General features: G+C 37.8%; 1 long non-coding RNA gene across 1 annotated transcript in view; it reads left to right on the forward strand.

The window, feature by feature from the left end:
* Nucleotides 1-498: 498 nt before the first annotated feature.
* The window catches only part of LOC107970806 (uncharacterized), a 144,305-nt gene continuing 127,455 nt past the window's right edge, over nt 499-17,348 (forward strand). The window contains exon 1 of the long non-coding RNA XR_010155837.1: nt 499-715. This is a non-coding gene — a long non-coding RNA (uncharacterized LOC107970806). The remainder of the gene's footprint in view (nt 716-17,348) is intronic.

The raw sequence follows: 17,348 nt of genomic DNA on the forward strand, positions 1-17,348 counted from the left end.
CCTATAATTCCAGCACTTTGGGAAGCTGAGGCGGGTGGATCACAAGGTCAGGAGATCGAGGCCATCCTGGCCAACATGGCGAAACCCTGTCTCTACTAAAAATGCAAAAATTAGCTGGGCATGGTGGTGGGTGTCTGTATTCTGAGCTACTCAGGAGGCTGAGGCAGGATAATTGCCTGAACCCAGGAAGCAGAGGTTGCAGTGAGCCAAGATCACGCCACTGCACTCCAGCCTGGGTGACAGAGCGAGACTCCATCTCAAAAAAAAAAATTCAAGAGTGGTTTAGCTGGGTGGTTCTGCTGAAGTCACATAGCAAGTGGTGGAGCTGGAATTTGATCTCAGATCCATTAAATAAAGTTTAACTTCTCAAACAGTTCAAATCAGTACTTCCCAACTAATGCCTTTCCAAATCACCTGAAGAATCTAATTCAAATGCAGTCTGTTTCAGCAGGGTTTGGGTCAGGTGAGGTTCTGCATAGCTAACAATACCCCAATTATGCTATGCTGCTGCCAAGGGACCTCACAAGGAGGTAGTACAAGCCACTGCTAGTGGCTATACAAAGGAGTGAAGCCTTCTAAGTACAGTACCTGGCACAATGAATTGTCAAGCAAATGGCAAATCTTCTCTGCAGAGGGGAACTGAGACCCAGTACCCACAATCCACTCTGGAGTCTCCTAATAATCCTGAAGAGGGAAGCCCAGAGGAAATCATCTGGTGAGCTTATCTCATTCTTCTAAAAAAGCGATGAGGATTGGTTTGAGGAGAGCTGCAGTGGGAGGCTGAGGGTCAAAGCCACACTATTTCTGGAGGCTTCGTCCTTTTTCCTGGGATCAGACTCTACTTTTGTGCCATCATCCACCTTTGGGGAGGTCCATGAAGGTCATCTGCTTTTGGGGGTGCATTTGGGACCAGGCAGGAAGCTGCACTTCCCAACTTACCCAAACACAGCTTCTCAACGGGGGCTTCCAAGTTGGGGGAAGGGCTGTGCATGAAGCAGTCTGTGTGTGGGTGTTGGGGAGCTGAAGGGACATCCCCAGCTGGGCCAGGGAGCTCTGGTCTCTCCTTGTTTGTCTACTACAACTGTGGCAACAACACAAAGCCTCTCAGTATGTGCATATTGCTTTGTAGTATCTCTTAGAGAGACAAGATAATGACTATTTTTCTTAGCTTATCCACGAAGTTAACATATAATGCATTAATTGCATTTAGGAGCATTTATTCAACCAAGTGTAACTAGTAATTTCAAAAAATGCCCAATAATACTGATGTTACAGCACACTTGGAGTGCTTTGCTCCAGAAATACCAAGCATTTCCTCCGTTTGGCACCGGGGAGAATCCTGGCACTTTGCTTCAGAAACAAATCTCTTTAATTCCTGCGGACTCTGCATCAAGCCTGCATTGCTCTTTGTTTTTTCCAAGGCTAGGACCTGGGCTGTTTCCCTTCTTTCATCTTCAGATCACTTTAGCCACCCACCAATGTGATTTCTGAAAGCACTGTGTGAAAATTTGAGAATCATGTTGTGTAAACCAGTCTCTGTTTCACGGTAAACCTCTCTTCCCTCCACCCTCACAAAGCCCAGAGCCAGGGACAGAAAGGAATGGGAAAGTGGATTTGCCTTCCCCAGGACTTCCCAGCCAGGGCACAGGAAGATAACAATGCTACCTCCCAGCATCTCCTAATCTCTCTAGAAATGAAAATGCTCTATCCCCTTCGCACTGCAAGGAAGAGGTGTGAGGCTCTCAATCCACACAGCTGGATATCAAAATCTTAAATGTTTTAAGAAAACAAGATGAGTAAGGTTAGAGAAGTGAGTCAGAAATGCCAAGTAGCAGATGTGAAAATGTGAGGAAACCACAGCCTCAGTGAACTAAAGGCTTTACAGCAGAAGATGCCAAAAGTTTTTGATTGTCACATGTATGTTTGTCCATGTATCTCTGTGCTATGGCTTGAATGTTTACGTCCACTCCAAAATTTACGTGGAAATTTAATCCCCAATGCAACAGTATTAAGAGGTAGGGCCTTTAGGAGGTGATTAGTCAATGAGGGCTCCTCCCTCACCAATGGCATTAGCACCTTATAAAAGCATTAAAGGAAAATAGCTAGGCCCTTTGTGCTCTTGTGCCCTTCCACTATGAGAGGACACAGTGTTCGTCTTCTCTGGAAGAGACAGCATTTAAGGCACCATCTTCGAAGTAAAGGCTGGGCCCTCACCAGACACTGAACCTCCTGGCATTTGGATTTTGAACTTCCCAGCCTCCATAACTGTAAGTAATACATTTACACTGTTTATAAATTACCCAGTCTGTGGAATTTTGTTATAGTAACAGGACTGAACTAAGACCCCCTCATATATTAATATATACATCTTAAAAATTATGTAATGGGAAATATAAAGAATAGGAGTTAAAGTCACCCTCGGTGGACGTTCCACTATTTTTTCTCTATACCCTAATGCCTCCTCTCATGTTATCTCTGCAGTGCCTGCATCCCACTGTGGAGACTCCTGTTGCATTAATAATTAGGGCTGGGCAGACAGAGCTAAGCCTGAGGCTGGGTTGCTACTTTCTTACCCATATAACCTCGGGGAAATGACCTTTCTGAGACTTCTATTGAAGAGTCTGTAAAAGCAGATAATGATAGTACTACTTCCAGGGTTGTGGTGAGAATTCAGTGAGATATTGCATGGAAAGCATTTAGCACAATCCTGGTCCATGATAAATGTTTGATATTTGTTAGTAATAATTATTCAATGACTTGACGCTCCCAGTAAAGAAAAATTACCAAAACTTCAGAAATAAGGCAAGAGGATGAATGACTGTGTGCCTTTCAATGTCATAGCAGAGAGCTGTCCAATAGGCCTACCCAAGGTCATGTGACACTGTAGGGTAGGAACTTTGTCTGGCACAATTGGCTATTGATTTGCATCCAGTTCCCCTAAAGTTAGATATTAACTAACTAAGTTGCACATGATTTGGTCTACTAGAGGATGCAAATAGTTTTTGTTGAGTAGAACAGATAACCATAGGGGTTACGGTTATATTGCTTTTGTTTTTGCTTTGTTTCATATCTACTTTAGGAACTTGGTGGTGTCAACATCTTGTCTCTTACTAAGTATGTATTCATCTTGTGTATCCTCTTTTGAACCAGCTTTATCATCCTGCTGGTTCCCTCATTAATTAGGTAAATAATCTCTGACTTATATGCATTATATACTGAGTAAAGGAGCTGTATTCGTATTATCATAGTTACATGATCTCCTTTATTTCAACTTCCCCATCAAGCTCTTGGCTACCAGGTGCCTCAACCTACCCTGAAATACCTCCAAGGAAGATAATTTCCAAACTTATATCCACATCCTACCTTCCTTTTAAGGCAAGTTAGCATCTTATTTTAACTGTTTAATTCAAGAAGTATTTGCTGAAAAAAATAAAATATTAACTCTAATTGCTTTTAAGTGGTAGGATTTGGGATGATTTTTTTCCCATTTTCTATTTTACTATTGTCCACATTTTCTATATTAATGATGTACAGTACTTGTAATGAAAGGAGAAAAAAATGTAACTTCTAAAAAAGTGAGGACCTATTATATGCATGTCAACAGGTAGGACCCAGGAGAGAACACAATGGTGAATAATCCACTCTTCCTGACTTTGACAGTACAAAAGTGTAAAGCTATAAAACAGGACAGAATATAAGTACAGATTGGAAAATAACATATTGTGTCTGTGGGGAAAAGGCTGAGGAGAGGATGGAAGGGAAGGAATTGTCTTGGAGGGGTAGCATCTGATAATCCCATTAATAGCTACTAGCTAGTATTTAATGTATATTTGTTACATGCCAAGCACCCTCCTAATTCCTTCACATGCACCTCATTTAACTTTCTTCTTTTTTTGTTATTGTGTTAAAAGGATGTTGTATAAGATTTACTGTCTTAAGCATTTTTAATTGCATGGCGTAATAGTGTTAAGTATATTCACATTGTTGTGAAATGGATGTCCAGAACTTTTTCATCTTTCAAATTTGACACTCTATACCCATTAAACAACAACTCCCCTTCTCATCTCCCCTCAGCCCCTGGTAACTACCATTTTACTGTGTTTCTATGAATTTGGCTACTTTAGATACCAGAGATCAGTGGAGTCCTACTGTATTTTTGTGTGTGAGTGACTGGCTTATTTCACTTAGCATAGTGTCTTCAAGGTTCATCCATGTTGTAGCGTGCAAAAGGATTTCCTTTCTTTTTAAGGCTGAATAATATTCCATTGTTTGTATATACCACATTTTGTTAATCCATTTATACATCGATGAATGGAATACATGGGTTACTTTCACTTTTTGGCCTTTGTGAATAATGCTGCTATGAACATGGTGTGCAAATACCTCTTCAAGATACTGCTGTCAATTATTTTGGGTATATATCCAGTAATGAGGTTGCTGGATCATATGGTAGTTCTATTTTTAAATTGTTGACAATCTCCATACTGTTTTCCATAGTGATTGTACATTTCACATTTCCACCAACAGTGCCCAAGCAATCCAGTTTCTCCACAGCCTCACCAACACTTGTTATTTTCTGCTTTTTGACACCAGCCATGCAAATGAGTGTAAAGTGATATCTCATTGTGGTTTTGATTTGCATTTTTCTGATAATCAGTGATGCTGAGCATCTTTTCATATATTAGCCATTTGAATATCATATCATATTTAGAAAACCATCTATTCAGGTCTTTTGCCCATTTTCTGAGAGTTATTTGATTATTTTGTTGTTGAGTTATAGAAGTTCTTTATAAATTCTATATATTAATCCCTCATCAGATATATGATTTGCTAATATTTTCTACCATTCTGTAGGTTACCTACAGAATCTACAGTGATTGTGTCCTTTGATGCACAGAAATTTTTAAGTTTGACATAGTTCTATTTGCCTAATTTTTGCTTTTGTTGCCTATACTTCTGTTGTATCCAAGAAATCATTTTTCATATCCAAGAAATCATTGCCAAGTTCAATGTCATGAATATTTTCCCCTGTTTTCTTCTGGTAATTTTACAATTTTAGGTCTTATATTTATGTTTTTAATCCATTTTGAGTTAATTTTCTGTACGTGGTATAAGGTAAGGGCCCAACTTTATTTTTCGCATGCAGATATCCAGTTTTTCCCACACCATTTGTTGAAGAGATTTTTTTTTCTTCCTCATTGAGGGGTCTTGGCATCCTTGTTGAAAATTACTTGGCCATATACATGAGAGTTTGTTTCTGAGCTACTATTCTATTCTATTGGTCCATTTGTGTTATGCCAGTGCCACATTGTTTTGATTACTGAAGCTTTGTAATGTTTTGAAATCAGGACGTGGAAGTTCTCCAACTTTGTTATTTTTCAAAATTGTTTTGGTTATTGAGGTTCCCTTGAGATTCCATATAAATTTTAGGGCAAATTTTTCTATTTCTGCAAAAAATGCCATTGGGATTTTGATAGGGATTCTATTGAATCTATAGATAACTTTGGGTAGTATGACATCTTAACAATATTAAGTCCTCCAATCCATGAACATAGGATATCTTTTCATTTATTTGTATCTTCCTTAATTTATTTCAGTACTGATTTATAGTTTTCAGTGCACAAGTCTTTCACCTCCTTATTTATGTTTATTTCTAAGTATTTTGTTCTTTTTAATGTTACTAGAAATGAAATTGTTTTCTTAATTTTTTTGGTTTATTGTTAATGTATAGAAATGCAGCTGATTTCTGTATGTTGATTTTGTATCCTGCAACTTTTGCTGAATTAGTGTACTAGTTTCAATAAGGCTTTATTTATTTATTTATTTATTTGGTGTATATGGTATCTTTAGGACATTGTACAGATAACATTATGTCATCTGCAAACAGAGATCATTTTACTTCTTCCTTTCTCATTTGCCTTTTATTTCTTTTTCTTGTCTGATTGCTCAGGCTTTAATTCTCTTCATTTTATGGATTAGGAAACTGAAGCTTTGAGAAGTTAATTAGCTTGCCTGAGGTAATCAGCTAAGCAGCAAAGTTAGAATAAAAACATGACTTTTGAACTCTACAGCTAGGAATTTAATCCCAATAGTGTTGAGTAGGGCTTTACCTGGTTGAGATGGGAAGGGTGGGGGCATTTGGGCAGATGGATTCTGACTTGTTTAATATGATCTGCTATATCTTTTAGAGATTGCCACATTCCAATCAATAAACTCAGAGATGCTGAAGCAAAACTATGCTGAGTATAATTTTCTTCTTTTGTTTGTTTGTTTTGAGATACGGTCTCACTCTGTAACCCAGGCTGGAGTGGCATGATCTAGGCTCACTGCAGCTTGGACCTCCTGGGCTCAAGCAATCTTTTCACCTCAGCCTCCTGAGTAGCTGGGACTACATCATCACACCCAGCTATTTTTTTTTTTTTTTTTTTTTTTTTTTGGTAGAGATGAGGTCTCACTACTTTGTGCAGGCTGGTCTTGAAGTCCTGGGCTCAAGCAATCCTCCTGCCTTGGTTTCTGAAAATGCTGAGATTACAAGTGTGAGCCACCATTCCCAATCTTTTTTGTTTGTTTGTTTGTTTGTTTTTTAGTGTTTTGGAAGACAATTTTTGTTCTAGGGTCAGTTCAAACAGCAGACTTAAATGGAATAAATTTGTACTGGCAACGAACATACTGTTAAAGTTGCCTTTGTGAATATACCCTTGATAGTCATTTGTATTCTTATAGTTTTTTTTTCTTTACACATAGACTCAAACTTTTAGAGCTGAAAGAGATCTTAGAGAGGAAACAAAAGGGTAAAAAGGAGAACTTAAGTAATCCATTCCTCCCTTCCTTCCTTTTGTAGAAGTAGTACATGCTGCCTAACTGTTTATAAAGCAACATAATTTAAAGAAGGAATTGCCTCCTGTTTGATGTCTGTTTCATCTTCACCATCTTCCTGTGGGTAAAACCACATTTAAAATTTGATGGGTCTCCATCTAGACTTAATTTCTATGCTTAGACATATACCACACACACACATACACACAGACACACACACACACACACACACATACACACAGTTGTGATATTATTTTTGTCCTCTTTTTTTTAACAAAATAACAAAAAAATGGTATCATACTATACCCAGGAGTCTGCAACTTGCCTTTTGTCCACTCTGAAAAAGCACAAATTCTATGTGTCTTGATTGAATTTCATTTATTGAAAAGATATCCCTAGACTCAACTAACATCTTCAGACACCATTTGCCCTGTAATGACTGAAACTCCATGGCAACATATAGTATCGCCAGTTACCAAAAAACAAATATTAACACCTCACTGCTGCAGACATTTAAAACCTTCATTTCCCAAGATTCCCATTTTTTGTGTTGTATGTGCATACTTAACTCCCAATGGAATCAACAGGAAAGTTGTCTTGTTTTCATTGTGGTTCAGGGCCATCCCCTAGTATGGTTTTTGGTGGAGGACTTAGGCCAAGAAAAGAGTAAAGCCTTAGTGAGAACCAAGTTCATTCATGCTCTAAAAGAAAAGTGCCTACCATTTGCCCAGGCCTTATCTCCTGATCCTCTCTTTGAAGGAGCTGTTCTTTTAAAATCATTAATCTCTAAAATGATACTCTCCCTGTTATGGCACTCACCCTATCACCAATTTACATCATGGAAAAAATCAAGTCTTAAATATTTCACAATTACAATAATACCAGGCACATTGTTAAACATTTTTATGAATTATCTAATGCAGTCATCTGAACCATGTGTATAATATGTAATGTTACACAGCATTGTATATTCTCCTTATTTTACAGGTGAGGGAACTGAGACTTATGGAGCTTTTGTATCTAACCCACATCATAAAGCTTGTGAGGAAGCCAGAGTTTGAAGCCAAACAGCCTTGCTCTTATATTTTAAGTGACCCTAAAAATGAATTCCCAGGAGCTGTATTATCATGATGGGGATGTGGATGTTTAGGTGGCTGGGATTTCCTTCTATCTGGTTTCTTCAGAAAGGCATATTCCGTTGTTTGGAAGTCAGTTGGTTTTGAAACAAGAACAAACCCCTTGATAGCCATATGGAGATTTGCTATTCTGCCTACACTTTAAATTAACCTTATTGATGGATTTCCTGCCAAGCTTAGTTTCATTTATTATGCATGTTCCTTTTGGTAGGTGGAAGGAAAAAATGTGAGAATTATCCTCTAAATAAAGCAATATATAAGCCAGGCTTATAAATTTTCTGAAGTTTATTTTTATTTGCCAAGTGTTCTGTACTTTTCTGGGGGTAAGTGCGTTTATTAAGTAAAAAAGTATAGTGATATCTTGAAATAAGGATATTTTAGTAGTACACAACCGTGAGTGGATCTATTTTCTCTTTCATTCATCCTTGTCAGCTGAGGCCATTCCCAGCCAGCAGCTAGGGGTGAAGTGGTATCAAGATGGGTGAGCTGGTTTATTGTTTCTTTCTGAGTTAAAGAAATTTCAGCCTGAAATCCTATTCCTTTTGGATTCTAAAATGTGGCAACATATGAATGTATTAGAATAGTTGTCCTAAGACTTACTATAGGGCTGCAAGTCAGGAGCAGGCTTCCCTGTATGTGATGTGGAAAATGAACGCTCTGGAGTATTCTCATCTTGGGATAAAAAAATATGAATCAGAGAAGGGGAAGTAAGATAAAATGTCTTCATTTAATCTTTTCTGACATTACCGAAGGTGGCCAGATGACAATGCTGTGTGTATGGTATAGCCTTGGCATTCGATGATGGGGAAAGAAGTTCAGGTCAGTGGTACTCATAAATAGCTATTTTGTAATTGTCCTATCTAAATGAAGCTGGACTTGGGAAAGGTGAGAAGTTCCCAAAACAATTCACAGCCCAGTGGTTGCTGTAAATCACTTGGAGCTCTGGATATTTCTGTCTGACTGGGAAGAATAATGACCCAGCTGATCAGTTACATATGTGGATTTGTTCAGAGAATTTCTGATGGAATCTGTGATTCTAAACCCTGTCAGGTCCCACGCTCCCTTTTATAACAAATATTTGAACACCCCTTTTAGTATACTGGAATGAAATTTATATATGACACATTTAAAAATAAATATAACATCCTGTTATAACAGGAGAACAAAATAGAGAGTCATTTTTAATAAGATATGTATCTCAATTTGCAAATGCCGAGACAAGACTACTGTTAAAAGATAATTTTTTTAAAAAAGATAAAATCATGACTCTCACCCAGATATAAAAATGAGCATATGTTGTATATTTTAATTAACTCAAAATGAGGAACCAGGCAAATGTTATAACCTGTTTAAGAGACTAACCACATAGTGGACACATTTATAGATCAGGAATATTGAAATGAATGTACAAATGAAGGCAAAACTAACTTCTTTAATAGTAGGGTAGAGAGGTCAATTGAACATTTACCAAATAGGTCAGAATTTGCATGTCTACAGACAAAAATTAATTTGCATTGTTCTCAGTTATCTATATTTTACCAAGTTGTAGCATAGTCTCCATGTAATTAGAACCAGATAACCTGGAGGTGTGTAGGTAGATGGTGCACAGTTCTCCATTGCAGCACACTCTATATTATCCCTAATGAAACTGTCAGACATTTGCAACTATAGGTAAAAACATGCTGAATGAGGCATCTATACAGGCAGACTGACTCAGTTGGCTGGATTGTCAGCCAGAATACCTTAAACAGTGATGGCTTCAGCTAGTTTCTGAACTTGGAACCAGCTCTTAGTAAATTTCTGAACAAAGAAAGTATACTCTTTCCTCACTTTACACCATGCCTGAACTCCTAGAAAATTCAGTGCTTTTTAAGACTGTTTGAAAACACTTTGTATGCATAATGGGGTTGGATTTTAGTTAAGATAATTATAAGTATGTTTTTCAGATAATTAATATAATAATTATAAACATACAAATATCTGGCAGGATGTCCAAAAGTTGTGGGGCATGCAGCAAATCCTTTATTTTGCAGGGACTCTACCATCTTAGTCCTACCCACCAAATGCAAGTGGTGTCCTTCCAAGCACTGTGACCACCAAAAAAACTCTGACAAGTTAATACACTCCCTAGGGATGGATAGTGCCCACATGGAGAAGCACTGTCATTGCTGAAATATGTTTGGGACCCATAGCTTTATTCCCACTTCCAACAAAACCGTCTGCTCAGCCGGGCAACTGTGGAGAAAGACAGAGAGCCTTCTTGATCAGGGCTGTGCCAAAAAAAAATTCTTAATTAAAAAAATTGACCCATCCTTTCTGAATTCCTCTCTTCCAAGTTTAACTCTTCAACACGGTGAAAGACAAAGGAGGCCCCTCACTGAAAGTAACTCCCAGCCTACCCACCCCCAATCTATTTGACTGGAGTTTGCTCCTGCTTTTCTGAAGAGTTCTTGCCATTAAGACCTGTGGTATAGAGGCTGATGCAGACAGAAAATAGCACAGTCAAATAACCAAAGGGGACAGGCTGTTCACAAACTAAGTGAAGTGGTGGGACCATGTGTACCTGCCACGACCTGAGGGACAGCTGCCAATCAAACTCAACCTCATGTTGCCAGATCTTCTGATTTATTTCCAAGAGAAACTGGAAATCTGAAATATTTATATGTAATTATTCAGGTCTTAGATGTTAGCTGATATGTGTGTGTATACATATGTGTGGGTATAGATGGATAGATACATGCATCATGCATACATACTGTTCTTCATACTTAGACCTATGAATAAAAGAAACAATACCTTAGGTACAGACGAGGTCCCTCCTTTGAATCAGAATGAACACTGTGAGGTAGGTGTTATTTAGCCCCATTGCAGAGATGAAGGAATAGGAGTGTAGAGAAATTAAGCAACTTGCCTAAAGTCACACAGTCAGTAGCAAGACTGGAATTTTAATCAGGCCTGTTTTGCTTCCTGATACCACATTGCTGCCCAGTCTATGAAGAGAACGCACCATCTATTAAAAGACCACAGGACATTGTTTTATTCATTTTTTAATGACTCAAAGGCAAAAAATTCAAGCTACGAGCAATGTTTGCTGAAAGCAGCATTTATTTAAGTAAAGTTAACTTTTCTTAGAGCTTCTTGATCTGGCCCTGCCAGGAGCCTACAGGGCTTTTTGGAGAAGGAAGAGTGGATGGGTTTTGATAGTGTTTGCAGTGAGCTGGATGAGTCATTTGCTGTGTTAGCCTGCCATCCATCAAAGCTGGTGATAAGAATGAATCCCTGGGGGTTGCTTGTGAAAAATGTTAAAAGCTTTAATTGAAAGGATCTCCAACTGAGGCCACAAGTAACTTTCTCATTGTGAATTCCTGTCTTGCCCCCAAATGCCCTGGGGCCCCACCAAATGGCAGGCCCAGGTCATTCTGATGTGCTTAAGCCATAAGCCTCTGGCAGGGCTTTGATGATGCTAGGCCTGGAGTCCTGTGCCACCCCCAACAGGGAGGGACACACTGTGAGAAATGTCATCTGTCAGGGTCTGCAAATTAAACCAGCCTTATGGAAAGTGGGGAAGTTTAATGTTTAAAACGTCCTGATTGAAATGCTCACATGATGAAAAAGATGGGCTTGGTCACCTGAAAGGGCATGTGTTGTACTAAGGCAGCAGGCACGGCACCTGAAGCTTCTCATTCGCTTCATGAGGTTCATAATGAACTTTTAGCCCTTTCCTTTCCTTTGTTTGTGCATCTGTCTATCCATTTGCTGCCCCAACTCAGTTCATGGTGTGAGCCAGGCTGACATTCTATTCAAATCAGCAGGCATTTCTCCTTCTAGAGTGGATGTGCTACTGGGAAGCTGTCATAAGCTTCCCCAGGCTGCTTAAGGGGAGAGTAGAGAAAAAGCAGTTAAGAATTCCTGTGTTAGAGCTCTCATCTAGAAGCTTTTCAAACAAGCAAACATCCCACCCCTTTAAAAAATGTTTTTATTACACCCATGATACATGCTCAATAAAGACAAAGTAGGGAGAAGAAAGACAAAAACAAAATAAAAAGCCTTGATCCCACTTCTTGAGAAATATGTGTGTGTTCAGGGTAAGCTGCAGGAGAAGGCAGCAGTGTCAGTGAAATGTCCTCTGAATCTAAAAAGAAGTTAGGCAAGAACTGGCCCCCACATTCACTACTCTCTTCCTACAGAGTCTGGAAGAAGATGATCATGCAGTTCCCTAATCTCTCTGTGGATAAAATTTCTTTTGTTGATAGATAAGACTGGGAAAACAATTATTACTGGTATTTGGAATAATATAGTAAAAAGTTTAACAATTACCCACCAATATGTACTCTGAGCTTAAAATCCAAAGCAATTTAGGAACATTCTCTATGTATATTGCAAATCATATACCATTATGTGAGCCCTTGGGATGCTTAGGAGGGGAGGCAGAGAATACAAATGTGGAAATGAAATGCAGGGCAGCACAAATTGTGTAAATGAAATCTAGACTGTTTCTGGGAACATAATTTCATGAATAAAGATGATCTAGCATCTCTGAACTATGTATTTTAAGATTAATATTTCTCAATAATACTTGTCAAAGTGAGTGGCAGTAGAATCCATAATAAGTACTTTATTGAATTATATTTAGTTTAAATATAAATGTAAAAAGGCACCATGAATTCTCATGTCAAATTATGTCACCCAAAAGTTAATTAGTTGTACCATGGTACAAAAAAAGAATTATTTTTAATTTGGCAAAATACAGGTTTGTGTTTCTAACAATTCAGTCAAAGACTTTTTTAAAATTAATACAATTTATTTTTAAACCAGTTTTAGGTTCATAGAAAAATTGAGCAGAAAGTACAGAGAGTTGCCATATCCCCCTGTCCCACAACCTCCTCTACTAATAACATCCCCTACCACAGTGGTACATTCATTACAATCAATGAACCTACACTGATGCATCATTAGCACCCAAAGCTCATAGTTTACATTAGGATTCACTCTTGGTGTTATGTTTCTATGGGTTTTGTTAAATGTATGATGATGTTTATCAGTGTCTACTGCTGTAGTATCATTCAGAATCATTTCATTGCCCTAAAAATCTTCCATTGCCCTCCCTCCTCAACCCTGGCAACCACTGATCTTTTAACTGTCCCCATAGTTTTGCCTTTTCTGGAATGTCATATAGTTGGAATTATATAGTATGTAGCCTTTTCAGATTGGTTTCTTTCACTTAGTAGCGTGCATTTAAGTTGCCTCAATGTTTCATGGCTTGATAACTTGATAACTTATTTAGCTCTGAATAATATTTCTTGATAAGGATATACCACAGTTTATATCCATTCACCTACTAAAAACATTTTGGTTATTTTCAATTTTTGGCAATTATGAACAAAGCTGCTATAAACATCCATGTGCTGGTTTTTGTGTGGAGTTGCCAATTCCGTTGGATAAACACTGAGGAGTGTGATTGTTGGATCTTTAGGTAAGAATATGTGTAGTTTTGTAAGAAACTGCCAAGCTGTCTTCCAATATTTGCGTTCCTACCAGCAATAAATGTTGTCCTGTTGTTCCACATCCTTACCAGCATTTGGAGTTGTCAGTGTTTTGTATTTTGGCCATTCTAATATTTGTTTTAATTTGTAACTCTCTTATGAAATATGATGAACATCTTTATATATGTTCACTTTCCATATATATATGGAACAGACTATTTACATATATATCTATCTTCTTTGATTAGGGGTCTGTTCAGGTTTTTATCCACTTTTTAATAAGGTTGTTATTTTTCTATTGTTGAGTTTGAAGAGTTCTTCGTATATTTCATATAACAGTCCTTTATTATATATTTCTTATTTTCTAATATATGTGTCCAATTCAATAAATTTTCCTTTAAGCACTGCTTTTGCTGCATATTACACATTTTGATGTTTTATTTTAATTTTCATTTAGCTCAAAATGTTTTAAAATTTCTCTTAAGATTTCTTCTTTGACCCATATATTATTTGGAAGTATGTTGTTTAATCCCCAAGTACATTGGATTTCAGACATCTTTCTGTTATTGATTTTAGTTTAATTCCATTGTGATCTGAGAATAGAAGTTGCATGATTTCTCATTTTTAAAATTTGTTAGGGTGTGTTCTATGTCCCACAGAAGTACTGTCATTCCCCTCATAATGACGTTTCAGTCAACAAAGGACCACGTGTATGACAGTGGTCCCATCAGATTATAATGGAGCTGAAAAATTCCTATCACTTAGTGATGTTGTAATATCACAGCATAACACATTACTTTTCTATGTTTAGGTATGTTTAGACACACAAATACTTATCATTGTCTTACAGTTGCCTACAGTGTTCTGTACAGTAACATGCTCTATGGATTTGTAGCCCAGGAGCAATAGGCTACACCATTATAACATAGGGGCATAGTAGGCTGTACCATCTATGTTTGCATAAGTATACTCTATGATGTTTGCACAATGATGAAATTGCCTGACGATGCATTTCTCAGAACATATTCCCATTGTTAAGTGATGCATGACTGTAGTCTATAGATGTCAATTATATCCCATTGATTGATGGTGATGTTGAGTTCAACTATACCCTTACTAATTTTCTGCCTGCTGGATTTGTCCACTTCTGATAGATGGGTGTTAAGGTTTCCAACTACAATAGCAGACTCATCTATTTCTCTTGCATTTCTACCAGTTTTTGCCTCAGGTATTTGACATTTGGTTGTTAGACACATACACATTAAAGATCGTTATGTCTTTGTGATGTAGTGATCCTTTTATCATTATGCAGTGCCCCTTTTTATCCCTAATATCTTTCGTTGCTCTGAAGCCTGCTCCTTCTGAAGTTAATATAGCAACTCCTCCTTCTTTTGATTAGTGTTAGCCTGGTTTATCTTTCTCTATTTACTTCTAATCTACATGTTTCTTTGTATTTTAAGTGGGTTTCTTATAGGCAACATGAAGTTGGGTCCTTTTTTCTATCCACTCTGAGGATCTTTGTCTTTTAATTAGTGTAGGTAGACCATTGACATTTAAAGTGATTATATCTACCATATTTATTACCATTTTCTATTAATTTATCTTGTTCTTTGTTTCTATTTTTATCTTCCTCTCTTTTCTACCTCTTATGGCTTTAATTGAGCATTTTATATAATTCTATTTTCCCCTTCTTAGCATATACATTATACTTTTATCAAATAACATTGTACCAATTCATGGATAGTGTGAATAACTATTTTTGTTTGTTTTTGAGAAAGGGTCTCGTTCTGTCACCCAGGCTGGAGTTCAGTGGTGCAACCATGGCTCACTACAACCTCCACCAACCTCCCAGGCTCAATCAATCCTCCTGCCTCAGCCTCCTAAGTACCTGGGACTGCAGGCATGCATCACCATGCCTGGCTAATTTTTGAATTTTAATATCTTATAATAACAAAATACTTGTAATTCCTCCCTCCTGCCTCTTGTATCACAGCTGTCTTTTTTTTTTTTGAGATGGAGTCTTGCTCTGTCGCCCAGGCTGGAGTGCAGTGGTGCAATCTCAGCTCACTGCAAGCTCCGCCTCCCGGGTTCACGCCATTCTCCTGCCTCACCCTCCCGAGTAGCTGGGAGTACAGGTGCCCACCACCACACCCGGCTAATTTTTTGTATTTTTAGTAGAGATGGGGTTTCACCATGTTAGCCAGGATGGTCTCGATCTCCTGACCTCGTGATCCGCCTGCCTCGGCTTCCCAAAGTGCTGGGATTACAGGCGTGAGCCACCGTGCCCGACCCACTGCTGTCATTTTACTTATATATTGGCATATAGTTGAACACATTGTTGCTGTTATTATTTTGAACTGACTGTTAGATCAATTAAAAATAAGAAAAAATTGGCTGGACAAGTTGGCTCACGCCTGTAATCCCAGCATTTGGGAGGCCGAGGCAGGCAGAACACGAGGTCAAAAGATGGAGACCATCCTGGCCAACATGGTGAAACCCTGTCTCTACTAAAAATACAAAAAAAAATTAGCTGGGCATGGTGGCGAACGCCTGTAGTCTCAGCTACTCAGGAGGCTGAGGCAGGAGAATCGCTTCAATCCAGGAGGCGGAGGTTGCAGTGAGCCGAGATCGCGCCAGGGCACCCCAGCCTGGTGACAGAGCGAGACTCCATCTCAAAAAAAAAAAAAAAAAAAAAAAAAAAAAAAGGAAGAAGAAGAAAAAAAGAATAAGAAAAATAAAATGTTTGTTTGTTTTCCTTTCACTTAATTTTTCTCTGAAGTTCTTTTCTTCACGTAGGTCCAAGTTTCTGACTTATATTATTTTCCTTCTCTCCGAAGAACTTATTTTTAACATTTCTTGCAAGACATGTCTGCTGACAACAGATTCCCCTAGTTTTTGTTTCTCTGAGAGAGCCTTTATTTCTCTTTCACTTTTAAAAGATAATTTTGCAGGGTAAAGAATTCTAGTTTGGCAGTTTTTTCTCTCAACACTCAACAATTTATTTTACTCTTGCGTGCCTGGTTTCTGAGGAAACGTTGGATATAATTCTTATTTTTGCTTCTCTGTAGGTAAGGCGCAGCTGATCCCTGAACAATATGGGTTTGAACTGCATGGGTCCACTTATACACAAATTTTTTTCAATAAATATATTGGACAGTTTTTTGGAGGTTTGCAACAATTTGAAGAAACTTGCAGATGAATTATGTAGCCTAGAAATATTTTTAAAATTAAGAAAAAGTTAGGCATGGTATGAATGCATAAAATATATGTAGATACTAGTATATTTTGTCATGTATTACTATAAAATATACATAAATTATAAAAAATTAAAATTTATCAAAACTTACATAGACTGTACACGGTGTCATTTTTAGTCAAGAGAAATGTCAGCAAACGAAAAGATGCAGTATTAAATTATAACTACACACAATTAATTGTAGCACATCCTATACTACTGTAATAATTTCATTGCCATTCCCTGTTGCTGTCATGGTGAGCACAAGTGCTGCGTGTGTCCACTTAAAACATCGTGTGATGCTAATCATCTCTACGTGAGCAGTTTACCTCTCCAGTAAATTGTGTATCACAGTAAAAAGTGATCGTTTGTGGTTCTCACATGTTTTTCATTTTGTTGAGTACATACCGTAAATCTTGAATAATACCATGGGACCCATACAAAGTGCCACTAGTGATACTGGAAGTATCCCCAAGAAGCACAAAGAGGTCATGACATTACAAAACAGTTGAATCGCTTGATATAAGATTGAGGTCTGCAGCTGTGTTTGCCCACTGCTTCAGACAGATAATTCATCTTATAAACAGATAACATAAACTTATGGTATTAATAAATACAGTACAATAATGTACTGTAAATGTATATTAAATGTGTTTTCTCTATCTTACGGTGTTCTTA

Source organism: Pan troglodytes, chromosome 2 (assembly GCF_028858775.2).
Source record: "Pan troglodytes isolate AG18354 chromosome 2, NHGRI_mPanTro3-v2.0_pri, whole genome shotgun sequence".
NCBI classification, from domain to species: Eukaryota; Metazoa; Chordata; class Mammalia; order Primates; family Hominidae; genus Pan; species Pan troglodytes.